Source organism: Lissotriton helveticus, chromosome 3_1 (assembly GCF_964261635.1).
Source record: "Lissotriton helveticus chromosome 3_1, aLisHel1.1, whole genome shotgun sequence".
Taxonomy (NCBI): Eukaryota; Metazoa; Chordata; class Amphibia; order Caudata; family Salamandridae; genus Lissotriton; species Lissotriton helveticus.
Window position 1 is genome coordinate 986,808,073 of NC_136061.1, and position 17,734 is coordinate 986,825,806.

Consider the following 17,734-nt stretch of genomic DNA (forward strand, 5'->3'; position numbering starts at 1 on the left):
AGTTATTTCATCCTAATGGTTCTTCCGTGCTCCAAGAGAGGAAGACCAAAGGGGTGAGAAAGAACGTGAGAAAGGGAGAGAGTAGGCGGAAATATGACATTCTGCGTGGCGATTTTCCAGGAAAAAAAATATAAGGAGCTCAGTATATGAGGCTTCATTCTTGCACTCTGAGAGAGGGCAGGCAAGCTGCCCCCAGATGAAACAGTAGACCCACGACCCACACGCTCCACAGAACATCTAGCGGCTGAACCGGAAGCCCCTCAGAGCAGCATGTACCACTGGGGTTCAGGCCTACTCCTCACAGCCTTGCTATGATTGCTTCTCCCTTATCAAGTGCTGCAGAGGGACCTCGGGGTATGGAATCAGAAGTAGGGCTGCCCAGAAGGATAAACTGAAAAGCATCAGCCAGGGCGAATAGCCAGCTCTTAAAGAGTACATGGGACTCCAGGGGCTATCTATAATTCAGCGGAAGAGGGAGAAGGCTTCTGGGCCACCACTCAGACACCCCGGCCTCTCTTGGACAAGCACCTGCATCCGAGGTTTGCCAGAAATGTGTGACTCATGGTGAGCCTCTGTGCAATGGTGAGTAGATCTGTACGACCCCCATGAACATTGACATACCCCAACCAGATTCCATTCTTCGCTGGGAGCCAAAGCGAGGCAGACCAGGCTGGAGAGATGCAGGCTTTAGGTTTAAAGATCCACAGATGCCAGAAGACACATGTTGGGGTTTTGGCAGGCTTAGAGGCCTAACTGCTTGGAAGTTGGAGGGCTCAATAAAGGGAAAGATGCTGCAGACTTGTGCTGCATATAATCTGGAAAGATTAACTGTAGAAAGGTCCTCCATGAACTACTGAGACATCATCGCGATAAGACTTGGTGGAGATATGTGGTCGAGCTAATAGTAATGTACACGGCTATCCGCATTTACAGAAGAACACGCATTTGTTGACAAAAGACCAGCACATGGACCATCCCCAGAAGGCCTTGCATAGCACACCACGGACTCTCACAAAGCCTTAAGAACAACCTCATACAGACCCGTTGAGCGTCCCATACTGACCTTCGTGCACCTTTACATAGCATCCAACCCAGCCTCATAAATACCCAACTGATCCTCTTTGAGGCCATCATAGAACCTCAAGGGACACCGCTTCGCCTACAAAACACTCTTACATACTTATGTATGGATGCATCTATATGTATGTATGTATGTGCGTATGCATATATATATATATATATATATATATGTATGTGAAGTTTATTGAGTAGATAAAAAATATGAATCACAGTAAATCTGACCTATAAAAATACAATCGAACTAAAAAATGCAAATTACACGTAATTATGGACTAGGCCTATTTACAAAAAAGCAAAATCATTCCGACATAGCTGTGGAACTTCACACCCGACATGTACACAATAGCAGTATACAACATCAAGAAAAGTGTTAAAAAGCCTCCTTAACAGTGTGAATTTACAACAAATTCTACTCAGTGCTTAGACGAATAGAAAGAAACCAGCCTAAAACATGTTCAGTGCAGCCAATAGCGTTGCTAGATTTGGCACTGAAGTTAATATAGATATTAACAAAATCTCACACAGCCGCCAGCAGCCCCTTGCAACAACTAAAAAATCCACATGACCATTGCAAAGACACGGGTCATATGCCCACGTCAGATCATTTCATAGACCCCTCACACACGTGCTTGCATTCCTCCACACTTTCTCACTGTGCTGATCTTTTAAACATAACATCATTTAAAGATGGCTGGCTACACTCACAGCAGTCACACCTGTTGGCAAACGGGAGTTTCTTCCAAGTATTATAGCATCCTAACTACATCTACTGGGGCACATTCCATTCCATGGGCACTACAATCCTAACAGACGTGGGAACGTGGTCGACCACCCCCACACACTCCGCAAGACTCTGGCCACCCCAACTTTGGGTTCACTTAAGAAACTAGGTCGGACATTAAACCTTCTTTATCTACTTCCAATTCCAAGCCATTTAACAAAATCTGTAGCCAAAATAAGTCAGTAACAGTTAGTGTACAAAAGTAAACAAAACTATCTATTTTGTTCAATAACGTTTAATACTTTAAATTTAAAATGTCATACAGAGATAAAGAGTGGGAAAAAATAGCATGTCAGCACAAATAAGGTCAAAGTGAAATATTATTCTTAAAATATAAAGGCTAGTGGTGGTTCATGCAGATTAGGGGAAGAAGAATTAAACAAGGGAATGCCAGGTTGTGGCGGCTCATTTCTGAGCTGACTTGGTGGGTATGGATGAGGTTGCGCTAATGGAGGAGACATGGACTAAGGCACATATTATTTATGGAGCTACTGATGTGAAGGTAGTGGGAGTGGGTCATTGTGGAAGCTGGGGGGGGGGGGTCATTGTGGAAGCTGGGAGTGCCACGTCGAGTGCTATTGAGCAAGGCGAGGATGATGGGAGGAATTATTTTGGAAGTTGAAGGTGTAACAGGGGAGGATTCTTGATCAAAGGAGCTTGGACGTGCCCATGGGGTTTCTTGGAAGGGAGTTATTGGCAAGTGTAGCTGTTGAAGGCCTTACATGCCCTGGTTTAGTCTTTCTTGAAGCAAAGGAAAGAATGCTTGCCCTCAGGTTAGATGGTAGTTCAGCCTCAGATGTTATACTACAAGAACAATTAAGTTATACTGAAAAAAAAACTATTTCAACCATTCTGTGTACAGATCAAAAATGATCAGATGTTTGAACACAATTTGGCCTATTTCACAGGAATTTACTTTTTTTATCAAAACTATTATTTTCGGATTTTCTGAGGAAATAGTTTGCAAAAGGTATTCTCTTGCTATGCACACATATGCAGAGAAGACAGGGAGTATGAGAGGCCGTGTAAGCATATCCGCCTGGTGTTCACAGGACAAGTGCGCCTTTTGCAGCTGCATTGGAGTTTGGTAAGGTGGTGAGGAGAACTCTGTGAGTGGATAGTGTGTGTGAAGAATGGAAGAGGGGGTGAACATGGTAGGGAGGGTGCTACCAGTGTAGAGTACAGAGACTTTAATTGCTGGTGTGGAGGTGAGCATAGTAGTAAGGGCATTGAAGGACTATGATATGCAGCAAGTGTGGAAGTAGGCAGAGTGTGGGATGCTCACATTGAAATGTATGGGACATTGTGGGGCCGTACGATGAGGAGCTGATAGAGTTTGGTGTCGGTAGTAGGATTAACAATGTAGGGGTGAGTGCTATTAGGGAGTGCTGGAAGTGGCTGATCTTGGCCTTGCTTGGCTCTAATAAAGAATAGCTCAGAGGTCTCCAACCTTTTCTGTAATGAGAGCTACTTCTGATCAGTGAAAATCATTGTGAGCTACTTAAGGCCAGGTCACTCACGCATTTTTACCAGACACCCCTTCGCCCAGCTTCATTGACTTTAAACCTAATGTCCATGAAGCCTGATACTATTGTTTGAACAAAATACTGTGACTAGGGGTACTATGTAAGGGCTGCCGTGTGTGTCAGTGAGTGCATGGTCTTTGGGCATGTATGAAGAAGTGTATGAATGAATTGGATATAAGTGTATGGGTGAGTGAGAGCCTGTGTTGTATATACTTGTGGCACAGGACATATCTTTTGCCATTTGTGGCACTGTTACATGTACCAAAACAAGTGAAGCGTGCATTCATTTCCAAACCCATGTTGCACTGCAAAGAAAGTAACGAAAAATCCTGTTTTCTTCAATATTCCATTTATTTCATCCTTTTTACAACCATAATTTTTTCCCCAAGTTCATCACATCTTTATTCCATTTTTCATGTAAAGGCTTCATACATCTCATCTTTTTCTAATGCTAAGCAAATGCCTATCTGGGTATTTTTCATAGCACGTGGGATCCCGCAGCCCCAGGCAGCCTCGTTTAAAATTACCCAATGCATTTCGGGCTAAAGAACAGCCCTTCCTCAGGGGTAGCTGCAAAGTTAAAAATAGACATCAATGTGGGGTCGTTTGTTGTACTTTGTTCCTGTTGCCGCTGGGAGGTTATTTTACTACTTGCGGAACCCGCTTCGCGGGTCCCGCTGCGCTGTTGCCGCCACCGGAGCCCAGGAGTCACAGGAGCCAGCTGGGTGTGAGAGCGAGAGACAGGGCTGCGAGCGAAGGAACCGGGACTCGCTTTCCCAGGAGTCCCGGCAATCCTCCGGCCTGTCACCTGGCCCGCTCTCCCTGACCGCCCCGCCCAGCTCACCTTTTTAAAAATCCCCGCCCTCCATTGACATTGGGGTCGTTTGTTGTACTTTGTTCCTGTTGCCGCTGGGAGGTTATTTTACTACTTGCGGAACCCGCTTCGCGGGTCCCGCTGCGCTGTTGCCGCCACCGGAGCCCAGGAGTCACAGGAGCCAGCTGGGTGTGAGAGCGAGAGACAGGGCTGCGAGCGAAGGAACCGGGACTCGCTTTCCCAGGAGTCCCGGCAATCCTCCGGCCTGTCACCTGGCCCGCTCTCCCTGACCGCCCCGCCCAGCTTATTCCAGTCTTAGGCCCATTTAATCCATCGATTCACGCTGCGCGGGAGCGCCCGGGGCGAAGCCCGGGCAAAGGGCGGGCCCTCTGAGGCCCTCGTAGGCCAGAGTTGGCCGGGCTGGGCCCATTCTCTAAAATTTACTTCGTGGGCTTGTGTTACAGGTTAGTTAATGGCTACCCTACGGGATGGGGGGTCACCTGGGAAGAAGGGCAAACTTCGCAATGGGTCACTAGACAATTATTTCCCCAAGGTACTGTCCGAGGGGGAGAAGGAATTGACCATGGCCGAACGCAGGGCTGAACGGCGGCGTTCAATCGAAAGTTTGAAAAACAGATCCTTTATTGACTCTGCGCCTGCTTCTTTGTTCACTGAGGGGGACTTAATTGACCTTGGGGGGGAAACCGTTAGCCAAGAAGGCTTCCCACTTTTACTGCGTGACTGCACCTCTTCCCCTGGTATGCCCCTTGATTCTATCGTGATTGACCCCCCTTCCCAGATTCCATGCCACACTGCTGTTCCCCCGAAGCTTAAAACAAATAAATCTAAGCAACTAGTGGTTGCACAGATACACGGGCCACCTCCAAATAAAAAAAGGAGGAAAACAAGGGCGGGACAAGGCAAAGTTAAAATTTCCCATCTAGACTTTGGCAAAAGCCCTAAATTACCCTCACCCCATGTAAGGGCTACCATGGTAGGTGCAACCACAGTAACATCTGAGGCATCACCACTGGTGGTTACTCCGCTTGTTGAGGTCCCCAATACAGCAGTATTAGATAACAGTCAGGGGCCCTTATCTACAAACACATTGATCCCTTCTCCATCTGTAGGGGATTTTGAACTTTTACTGAGGTCTCTGCTGCTACCCGTGATTGAGAGTCTCAGGAAAGTCGAAAATAGATTGACCTTAGTAGAGGCTGCCATAAATAGTATGGCCACGGTGACCAAGGCCCAGGGGAGTGGGGGTATACAACCAACACCTTGCACCGGGGTTTCGTCTAACCAGATTGTAAAATCCCCAGTAGATACCCCCTCTGCTCCACTCCAGCTGTCTAAACAGTCGTCTCAGCATCAGGGAAACGTGGTGCCTGCTATTCATAAAGAAAACCCCACAAAGAACTCGAATATTTCTGTATCTGGGACAGAAGGTGGCCCTCAAAGGCCAACGACAAAGGCTCCCCCAGTTAACAGAAGTGAGAGACAGGGGGAAGGGGTGCGCACCAGAGGCCCCTTAACTAGGGTACCACAGGTGGAAATTCCACCTCAGGCGGTGCCCTATGTAGTAGTCATGACCGGGGTTCCCCCATTAGCAGACAATAAGAAGGAAGGTTACGTCCAATTGAAAAATAAAATAATTCATTGGTTGAGGACCTTCAGGCCCATAGCCCCAAATGTGGATGGAGATATTGTACATGTCAGACGGATCCCTTGGTTGGGTAACACAAGGAAAGATATTGAAGGGGATCTAGTGGTGGTCAATTTTAGAGATCCTCGGGCAGTAGACTACATTTTAAACTGGCCATATGCAGGAGGAGGAAACTCTATTATACCTAGGCCCTTAACCTATTTTTACCCGAGGCCGGTTCCTTACCCCCCCAAACATTGAGAAGAGTCTTATGCCCCATGGCCCAAGCACTTTGGTCACAATAGTACTTATCAGGTACTTGGTCAGCATCAGTTTCAGCCTAATGGTCAGTCTGGTTGGTCCACGATTCCGCAGAGACATCACCTAAGTCACGATAGTGCAATGGAGCATCTTAGACCCTTCACCCCCTTAGATACCTTCAATAGGTTTTCGCAGCTTACTGGCATGGAGGACTGCGATTGATGTTTACAGCCTAAGGAGGAGGGATGCGGTCGACACGGAGTGGATCCCCAGCAAGGAAGAATTATTTCTGACAATTCCCAGGAGGTAACCACAGATGTCTCTAATGTTATCCACTCGAATATGCCTCTTTTTGCTGCCCCGGGTATGTCTATTGCTGTTGATTGTTCTGAACCTGACAGGCAATCTTGTTGTGTGAGTAATAGCCACCAATCTAGTTGTGCGGGATTGGAGCTGGGGGGGGTGATCACGGATGGGCCCTCTTTAGTGCACAAGGGTCCTAGGGTAATAAACCTGATTTCCTGGAATGTAGCTGGGCTAAAAAGGAAGTTAGACATTCCTGAATGGCATGCATTCATCGAGAAGTTCGATGTCTGCCTGTTTCAGGAAACTTGGTGCCTGTTACCAATTGATAAATCTGGCTATACTACCTTTTTTTCCCCAGCGATAAGTAGAGGAAAGGGTAGACCAGCAGGAGGTCTTTTAGTCTGGTTAAGAATTGACTTAGATTGGGACATGGTTTCAAATGACACTCAGTGTAACGACTTAATGCACCTTTCTTCTAGGGGTCACATCGAGGGGATTAGGCTTGAACTTTTTAATGTGTACGCTAGAGGGGCTGCGGGGGATAACACTTCAGCAACCATATCGAGCCTTGATTCTGCTCTAGCTAATTGCCCTCCCTCAGCCAGAATTATGGTGGGTGGCGATTTTAATTGTACGTTCGAACCCCTTCTTGGTGATGATCCACTAGGTTCTGAGGAGGACGACTCTAGGTGGTCTATCCCCCCCCTGACGGTACCCCCCATTCGGAAATGGTCTGCTAGGGCAATCCAACTGAATGCCCTTACCAGGGAGCACAAATTAAGAGCCCTTAATGGCAGGACCCGGTCTGATATATCAGGCGCAATGACTTTTAACAGGCTATCGGCCCCGTCCAGAATTGATTACATTTTAATGAGTGTTAGTATGTGGCTTGACCTCATTGATATGGAGGTGGTACCCACCCAGGATAGCGACCATAACCCGCTTTGTTGCAATTTTAAATGGGGCAAAATTAAAGAGAAAGGGATGAGTGCGCCGTTGAAATTAACCAAAGAGATCATCCCTTACGAAAACAATCGTAGATTGAAGTGGGATAAGGCCCAGTTAAATGTAGACCAACTAGGGACCATTAAATCTACCATTGAAGACCTGTATAGGGACTTGGAGGCAATGGATCGGGTGGCTGCTAGCTCTCCTTGCCTTTCTTCAAAACTCGATTCTGCATACAAAGGCACGATAGACCAAGTGAGTCTTTATTTCACCTCTAAAGGGAAAACCCCTAGACTAAATAGGACCCCCCCCATTTCCAGCAATCCATGGTATTCAGCGGACTGCAAGGGGAAGAGGAAAAGTTTGTCAGTTGCCTTGCTCGCAAGGAATCCTACTCTGGTTAGAGCGGCCAGGAGGGAGTACTTGAGAGCAATTGCACTGGCTAAGCGCAATTGGGAGGAGGAGCACTGGAGGGAAATAACAGACGCCGTCAGCAGGAGGGATTCGACGTTATTTTGGGATTTAATTAATAGAGCTAGGCAGGGTAAAACCCAGCCTTTAGCAACCCATATAACTAGCCTGCAATGGTTCAATCACTTCTCATCTCTGTATGGCGGCAGTGAAGATACAACTGGCCCCTTGGTTACTTGTGGGGAGGGAAGGGATCCTGGCGGGGAGACTGAGTGCTTGTTTGCGGCCTCTGAAGTAGTGGCAGCAATTAAACATTTGACCCCTAAAAAGGCAGCTGGGCCGGATGGGATCCCTGGGGACCTCTTGATCGCTGAACCCCTAGCCTGGGCAAATCTAATAGCCACCATAATGAATTTGTTAGTAAAGGGACACCCCGTGCCAGATTCATGGAAGGGTGCCGAGGTGGTTACAGTGTACAAGAAGGGGGCAAGAGACGACCCTGCCAACTACAGACCGATTAGTCTGATAGACATAATCCAGAAAGTGGTTGGCAGGGTCATTATCGCCAGGGTGGGTGACTGGATGGAGGAGGAATGTATTCTCTCTCATCTGCAGGCCGGATTTCGCCAGAGGGTGGGCACGATGGACCAGGTCTTTCGGCTGTTTGGGATCTACTGGAAGGCAGTTACCATCAAGAAGGGCAGCCTATATATGGCCTTCATAGATCTCAAAACGGCCTTTGACCTGGTCCCCCGTGCTAAACTGTGGGAGGTTCTGAAAAGTATGGGCTTTCCTGGCTCACTCTTGAGATTAATTGTAAGACTCCATGAGGGGACATACGCTAGGATCAGATGGGGTACACAGGGCCAATTGACAGACAGGGTACCTGTGAGGAGTGGAGTCCGCCAAGGGTGTGTCATGGCTCCGACTCTCTTCTCCTTGTTTGTGAATGGAGTGGTGGACCATCTGAGGGGAGAAGAGACGGATGCCCCAACCCTGGCGGGGGAAAAGATTCAGACTCTGCTCTTTGCTGACGACACCTTACTGATAGCTAAATCCCCGATAGGCCTGCAAAAACTTCTGCAGCGATTCACCTCTTTTTGTTCAGAGAGAGGCTTAACAATCAATACCTCCAAAACCAAACTGATGGCCTTTTCGCCCGCCAAAAATTTTAAAAATAATTTTCTGCTTAATGGGACGCCCTTGGAGTTGGTCGAGGCATTCGACTATTTAGGGGTCCGGATAAACAGCCGAATGACCTGGAAGGATCACTTGGCTAAAATGCTATTGGGCCACAAAAGAGTGTCGGGGGTGACCTTACGAGAGTACCGGGCATCAATTAGTAAACCAGTGTCCCCGGTAATGGCCATCTATGATGGCCAGATACTCCCGGCTGCATTGTACGGCTCCGAATTATGGGGGTTCGACAATGTTAATGAGCTAACCTTAGCAGAAAATAAGTTTTTTAGAGATGTGGTGGCCCTGCCTGTTTCCACCCCGCTGATCCCCCTGCGGTTAGACCTTGGTAGACGTGCCTTAAAGGATATAGTGAGGCTGCGCCCACTGCTCTTTTGGGTCCGCCTGAGAAGGACTAAGGAGCTAGCCAAATACGCCGAAGGTCTGGACGAGCTAATTTTACTAGATTCTGGGTTCAAAATTGGCTGGTTGAAAAATCTGAGGCTATTAGTCTCCCAATTGGGTTTGAGAGATATATGGGAGTCCCAAGCGCCCCCGCCCAAAATGGTGATCAAGAAACTATATTGGGAGTGGGTACAGGCCGAAGCATCACGCAGTATAACAGGGGGCTCACTTACAGAGTTTTTTCTTGAGTGTAAGTGGGTAAGGAAACTTGAACCCTTCCTTGACTTGATAACCAAGCCGCTAGACAGGGCCCTCTATTTAAAATTAAGGTACGGCACCCTCCCGGTACACGAATTTACTTCAAAATGGTCCAATCAGGATGGCCCTTCACGATCTTGTCCCGGCTGTGCGGCCCCTAAAGAGTCTGTGGCCCATCTTCTTTTTGCCTGTCCCGCGTATAAAGTGGCTCGGAAAAACTGGCTGAAACCAGTTTGTAAAGGACTGGGGATGAGGTGCCATCGCTCGGCCCTACGAGTGAATACAACGGATTTATCATCTACCTCATTGATATGCGGGGTGGCAAAGTTTTTAAATAGTGCCTGGATTACTAGATCAAGATCTTTGGGAATGATTGCAAGGACACTATCTACCCAGAGTGGAGCTACCTGAAGCCGCCTACTCTGAGTGCCCGGAGTATTTTTGTCCGTGGTCTTATTATTGTGATAGTGTTCAGTCGTATTTTAATTATGGACAACCCTTGTTGTTGCTAGTATATCTTGATGAAATGTATTTTAAAATGTATATTGTTGTCTTTTATGGTGATCAATTTTACCGAATAAAGATTTATACCAGACATCAATGTGAAATATATTTAACAGTAATCGTCTACTGAACATAATTGTAACTCTTGTGTTAAGTACAATCCATATTTAACTGTCAGGCATGTTTTATGGTACCGTAATTATTGTTCCCTCTGTGTAAAAATATGCATGATCATAATTGCTTCATCAATAGCTTGCTCCCTGACTCTCCCAAACTTAAAAACCTTTCTTTTGGAAACAGCAAGACCTTTGAGAAAACATTTAGCAATAATTATGAAGCAACAACAAACTATTCACCACCTTTGTTTGAATGCACAATGCTTATGAATGGCATTATACCTGCAATCTTCAAATTCCTAACCGACAATATAGCCGTTTTAATTGTACTCCGTAGCAATCGTGCCATTGCAAGCCAGCTTATAACTGAACCGTTCAGACCTCCACCAGCAGCCCTTATGATTCAACCTTCCACAATGATTTGAACCACACACGTGACTGTGAAACTCAAACCATAAACATTGTAAAAATATGTCTTCACGCCAATGAATGCCCCCCCACAACCCCAGTTTTTGAACCCATAACATGACTCATTCAATTTCTAATAAAGTGGCGGACTCCATTTCAATGGTGACAAAATTGTAATGACAATATTTTTCTAGTGGTAAGTCCTTAATAGGATTCCATTTGTTCTTCACTCGTAACATGAGTTCCTATATGTGAATATGATGTTTCCAAACTGCCTCAGACTTGGCATCATATATTTGCTTTCATTCTAACCCACTTTTTCCTTTTCCTGAGTGCAAACGATTGGAGGAGCCAAATAATTAATTCTTCATGAAAATGATAGACTGTACTTGTTTTCTTTTTTAAAAAAAAAAAAATTTCAACAACTACATTACATGTTACTGTTCCATGTACAACACAAACATATAACCATTTTTTTAAAATAAGAGAAATTTAAAGTGCAGAAAATTGTTCTGCAGAATTGTTCATAATAAGGAACATTGTTCTGCACTTGATGAACATTTTTCTACACTTTAATTTTCTCCCATTTAAAAAAAAATGGCTGTATTTCCCAGTTATGAATATGGCAGGGTGCCTACCAGCCACTTGGAGCAAGATGCCTGCTGTGTGTAAAAGCGTCACTTTGAAATCGTGGAAAATCCAACTGAAGAGCTAACTTTATGTTTATATGCATTACATAAAACTCATCCTTTTAATTTTCTCCCTGTCAAAGTATCTTCACAAACAGCAGGCATATTACTCCCAGTGGCCTGTAGACATGGTGCCATATTTATAAGAGGAAAATACAGTCATTTTTTAAATGTGAGGAATTGAAAGTGAAGAAACACGCTTCATAAAATATTAGGACTTAATTGACCTAATTTAAAGTAGAGAAAAACATCAATGTTTCATAAAAAAAATGTTCTTCACTACAAATTTCCCCCATTTAAAAGAAACTGACTGTGTTTTTCAGTATGGTACTATGTCTACCAGCTACTGGGGGAAAGATGCCAGCTGTTTGTAAACGTGACACTTTGACAAAGGAGAACATTAAAATGAAGAGTTAATTTAATCATTAAGTTAACTATTCATTTGAATTTATTCTCATCTAAAGGCATTCATAAATATCATTTTGTTACTACTCGAGTTGACCCCCAAAAAGGTAGAAACAATCCTCTGTATAGACTAAGGGAATGGTCACACTAGTGATCCTTGCATGCACGACTACCACCATTGTTTTAATTTGTGCACAGAGGTACTCACTCTCCTTGTCCAAAGCACCTTACGGTGCAATGAGATAGTCCTTCACATGATTCAAATGTTTCTTATGACCTAGCTCACCTCTGTTCATCTGCCTGAACAAGGCATTTGGGGCGGAGAATGTTAAACTCTCACTTTTCCGCAATCCTTCAGCACAATTCAACTTCCACTGGTACCATACGCACCCACTTTGTGAAACATGACTTCATCCGCAATGCCAACTTTTGCAGATCCATTCACTTGTGTTTTCCTAACCTCTGCTGGTCAGTCCACTAAACCAATGCAAACGTTGTTTACCTAGACTTGTTGTTAAAAGCCAATCTTTCATTATGTAGATGCTTAGTTATCAACCCAAGAACAACAAAACCACCTTTTGTATTACTTTGATCATATACAGAAGTTTGTTTATGTTATTGTTGGATCAAATGTTTTTGATGATGTATCTCGTAAAATGGATGTTAAACAATATCAACAAATGTTAATAGTATTTTGAGCGTATTTTTCTTACATATCGCTGATATTCTAAATATTGTGGTTAAAGCATAATTGGTTGTTATTCTTTTGACATCAAAGTTACATTTGCTGTTCTTAACTTGATAATTAAGCATCCAAATAGTGAAAGATAGGGTTTTAACAACAAGTTCAGGGGGAAAACGTTTGCATGGGTTTAAAAAAACTTTAATTCACTTCATTCACAGAGTGAATGGTTTCATTCTGATGGCCATGGCCTATTATTACCTCCAAAAGTGTGTTGAGTTCATATTGGAAGATTGTAAAACTTCACCAGCAGACGCAAATCCAGACAAATATTTTTTTGCAGTAGAATTGTCCTACAAATTATTTTAGGAAGAAAAATTACATGGATAAAGGGAGTTTCTGCAGAGTTTTTTTTTCATGCACAACTTATATTTATGTGATGTATACCTTGTGATTAAAAAAACGAAGTTTGCAATCTTCGAGAGCCTTTAGAGATTCGGAAATGTCATGAAAATTGCAGATGAAAACCTTCATAACTTTCAACATCACTATTCAAAACACAATAGGATCTTCTGGCAAGCCAAAAGCATCTATGAGTACAGATGTAGGGCTAAAGGGGGCTCTCTTTTTATACTCTTACAGCTTCAATATTTCCAACCAGCCCAGCCAGGTTTCTCAGGTTTATGTATGATGTGCGGTTCCAGTCAATGTTTGTTGGAAGCTGGCTCTGCATACACTATACCAAAATGAGGAATAGTGTACACAGAGTCCAGTGGAACCCCAAAGGTAGGCAGATATAAAAGTAGATAGCACCGTACTCTCTATTTGTGGTAGTGTGGGCGAGCAGTAAGGCTTTATCAGAGGGTAGTGTTAAGCATTTGCTGTACACACTTAATTAGCAAATGATGTCACACACTCAAAGACTGAACTCAGATTAATTTAGTTTGTATGCAAATATTATTTAGTTATTTTATTTCTAGAACCAAGTCAAGCCTGGTGCAGTTCAGTGAAATAAATGCTTTGCAAAATTCTAATGCAATGTTTTACAATTGAATTCAGGTTCAAATGCAGTTGATTGAATTACAGGTAAGTTACTGTTTTGAGATTACTTTTCAGTTACTTTGTAAATTACTTTACACACTACTTATTGGATTACTTTTCAGATTACTTTTGCTAATCAGTGTGATCAGCCCGGATATCACACCTGGACATCTCCTAGACAAAAGGTAAGTAAATCACTTTTAGTACATTTGCAGTTTTGTCAATGTTCCATACAAACCAACTCTACATTTAAAACATTTTTTAGAAAAAAGTAGTCAATGCAATCCTATGGAGGAAAATAGAGAGATGTCGGTTTACAGGTAAATAGTTATTTGAGGGAGTTGGTATTCTGGGGCTAGAACCAGGGTCCCCCAGGGTCAAGGATACACTCTAAAAAGCACACTCAACGGCACCTGGGCGGCCAGGTGCAGAGTGCTGAGGCCCAATGTTACACAATTGGGATAGCGGGCCTCCGGTTGCTGGCTGCTTATGAGCAGGCCACACGGTTGTAGGAGGAAAGCTCCTGGTGTTAGGCTCAGGGCAATGGGGGATCTGAGTTAGCACCCAAAGTACACCCTCAGCGGCACAGGGGAGGCTGGGTGTAGGGTGCTGTTTTATTGACAGGTGCCCTGTGGATTACAATGGGGATTCTCCGGTTTCAACAAAGACTGCAGGATTGGGACTAATATCTTCTGGAGGTGACTACCGGTTAGAGAGGTAAGTTGGGATGCCTGGGGATCCTGGGATGCCGTCAGTTGGGCCACCAAAGGCCGTGGGACTTCGGGTGAACGGGTGCCTTTAAGCGTCAGGTTTTCCTTACCAGCTCTGGTCGCGGTTGGGGGGATCCTCCAGAAAGAGGCTGCAGGCTTCGCTGGAAGATTCGAGGCAGGTCAGAGATCACCAGATCTAGGGTTAGGATTGCCGGGGAGACCTCCTCGTGGTGTTGGGCCACTCGAACTCGGGCCATAGGCGTCGGGTGCAGAGTGGTCCAGACTTGCGGATTTGGCTGAAACCAGAATCTTTGGGTGAGCAAATCCTGTGCTCACCGGAGACAGAGTCTTTTGTGTGGAAGGCAGGGCATGTCCTTGGGGTTCTTGAGGTTGCTGGCAGCAGGACACTCCGGGATTTCGCTTCTGCAGGTTCGAAGTGAGGACAGGCCAGTCGGGCTGTGGCCAAGGCAGTGGGTGTCCTCCTCTTCTTTGCTTCGGCACGGCTCTTCGTGCCTTTTTCTTTTCTTCTTGGTCTGTTCTTGTCTGAGGAGGCAAGGTTCAGGGGCACCCCTAAATACTAGACTCTTTGGGGTCGGTGCACCCCTTATTATGTCACTCTCCAGTGGGAGGGGGCATATGCCTCACTCTGGTTGGTTCGGTCCCCCCATCTGCAAGATGGCGGAACTGAGAGTTGTGCTTCACCTCGCCTCCCCCACCTGAGGGGTGTGGTTGGCAAAGGTGGGCACACCTCCTTTCCTCACTTGGTTTTCCTGCCGATTCTCCCACCCAAAGTGGGGGTCAGAACTAGTGGGGTCCAGCTGCTGGAAGCAGCAAAGGGCCTGGGAAAGCTCACAAAGCTTGAAAGCCTTTGAAGCTTCCCCTTTGTGGACCCTGGCCATCCTGGGGGGGGAGGCTTTGCACCTCGTCCCAGGATGTGCATTGCTTCAGACCCCCGAGAGCAGCAGGGTCTCGACCCAGGGGTCCAGAAACATGTCTGGTGTTGGCAGCTGGTGAGCAGCCACTTAGCCTGGACACTAGTGTTAGGACGTTTTTCAGGGAGCATTTCTCATTAAATCCCACAATGGCATCAGTATCGGTTTAATGTGCTGAGACGTTTGATACCAAACTTCTCAGTTTTCAGTAAAGCCATTATGGTAATGTGGAGTTCATAATTGCAAACTCCCAGCACCATATACTTTTAAATTCAAATTTGTTTTATTAGTTTCAAAAGCGATGACAGGCAAAAAATCTTGACAAAGAGGTAACATAGAAGGGAAGCGTTTGAGATCAACATACAAGGCTTCTTCATCAATCGAGCTGTATGGAAGGTATATGAGCCATGTCATGAATAAGTAGCAAAAATCGCATTTGTCATGCATAGCAGAGAAACTGCATCAACAAAACGCCCCCACTCCCCCCCCTAACCCCCCCACCCCAGCTGGTGTGCCATAATAGTAAAACAAACGCCAAGCCACCCTTGAGGGATTTAGTGTGATCCATCAGGAGGTCGTGGAGGGCCATCAGGAGTCTCTGTGAGGCGTAGTAAGCGTAGATATCTAGGACATGTGATCTCATTGAATTCAGTGGAAAGGAGGGACAGTAGTGGCTGCCATACATTCCGAAACGTGTCTGCGGACTGTGTGAGTGTAGCTTGGATGCGCTCCATGCCTAAAGTAAACCAAAGTTTATGCAGCCAACCCGTGTGGGTGGGTCTGGTGGAAGAGCCCCAGAGTGACAGAATGTGTTGTGTGGCTGCCTGCATCGCAATCCCCATCAGACGCCCTCGCATGGATTTCAGGGGGAAGGTGAGTGTGTTAGGAAGGCCTAAAAGAGCGTATGCAGGGAAACGTGCGATTTCAGTGTCAAAACTTTTATATATGTCATTCAAGACTGCAGTCCAGTAATCTGTGACTTCCCGACATTCTCAGAGGAGATGAGTCATGGTACCTCGTTCCCCGCAATCCCTCCAGCAAAGTGCACCACGAGCCGGGTTCCCCCTATTGAGCCTGACAGGAGTAAGATGCCAGTAAAGGGCCAGTTTCACCACCGCCTCTCTGCCCACTGTGTTACGTGTAGTGTGAGATACCCTAAAGTATATGGAGCTCCATTCCCTGGTTGACAATGTCCTCCCCAATTCCGCCTCCCAGTGTCGCTGTCCCGCCGCTCGAGCTGGGCCATCGGAGGGTGTGAGCATTTTGTAGAGGTCCGAGATAAGATGTTTGTCCGATTCCTTCGTCACTAGCCGCCGCTCAAAGTTGGTCATATGTCTGCCCACCAAAGGAGCGCGATCTGGGTGCGTGAGCCAACGCCTGAGTTGAAAGTATTGGGGAGAGACGACGTCGTAACACTCTGACAATTCGGAGAGAGGAAGGAATCCCTGCAAGTCAAAGAGATGGCCCGCCGACCTGCAGTTCGTGCCCCTCCACTGCGAAAAGGCGTGGGGGTCTGTGCCCGGCAGGAATTCGGGGTTATCCAGGAGGGGGGTGGGTGGGGAGGGGAAGGTCGTTAGCTCTCTTTTAACAGCAACCGTGTCCCACACACGTAGGATAGTGTGAGTGTTGGGAGATTTCTGGAGGTATTGTGGTCGGTCTTGGCGGAAGAGAAACGGGATTTTCCAAAGGGATGTCTGGGCCATTGCCCTATCTTGAAATAACCAGCGCTTTTCGGATTTCGGCCTATACCATTCCACCAAGTACCGGAGTTGGGAAGCCTGGAAATACCACAGAAGATTGGGAATCCCGAGGCCCCTCTCATCGAGGCTGCGGTATGCCAATTGCTTATGGAGACGTGGGTGTTTTCCCCCCCAAATGAAATGGAGAAAGGCAGATTGTAAGTTAGCAATAACCCCAGACGGAGGGGCTACCGGAATGGTCTGGAAGATGTACTGAACCGTGGGCAGGGCCGACATTCTCACTGCCGCAACTCGGTCCAGCAAAGAAAGCGGTTGTTAAGCCCAACGCGAGAGGTCAGCTCGAAGCTTGGCTAAGAGGGTGTCGTAATTGAGGGAGACCGTTGAGTCTGTGGAAGAACTAAGCGTGATGCCCAGATAAGGGAGTCGTGTGGTCGTCTGCAGGCCACCGTCATATGAAGGTGCGTCAGCTAGGTCTCGGGCATTCCCGCCGCAAGGCAATATCAGCGACTTCCCCCTGTTGATTTTAAAGCCAGATACGGCGCCAAAGGAGTCTATCTCCTCCAAAAAGGCAGGGATAGAGCGTTTCGGGTTATCGAGAGCGGCAATGATATAAAGGCCGATCGTATGGGGCTCACCGCCAAAAGTGATGCCGTGGATGTTGGGGTTGTCGCGGATCTTCTGCGCTAACGGCTCGACGTAAAGGGCGAATAAGAGGGGCGAAAGTGGACACCCTTGCCTCGTGCCCCTTTGGATTTCGAAGGAACTGGAACGGAAGCCACCCAAGCGGATCCGTGCGGAAGGGCGGTGGTAACAGCTCGCAATCCAGGATTGGAAGCGGTCTCTGACCCGAAAGCGGGCCAGCACCCGTTGTAGGAAGGTCCAGTCAACACGGTCGAACGCTTTTTCAGCGTCAATGGCAACAAGAGCTGAATCTGA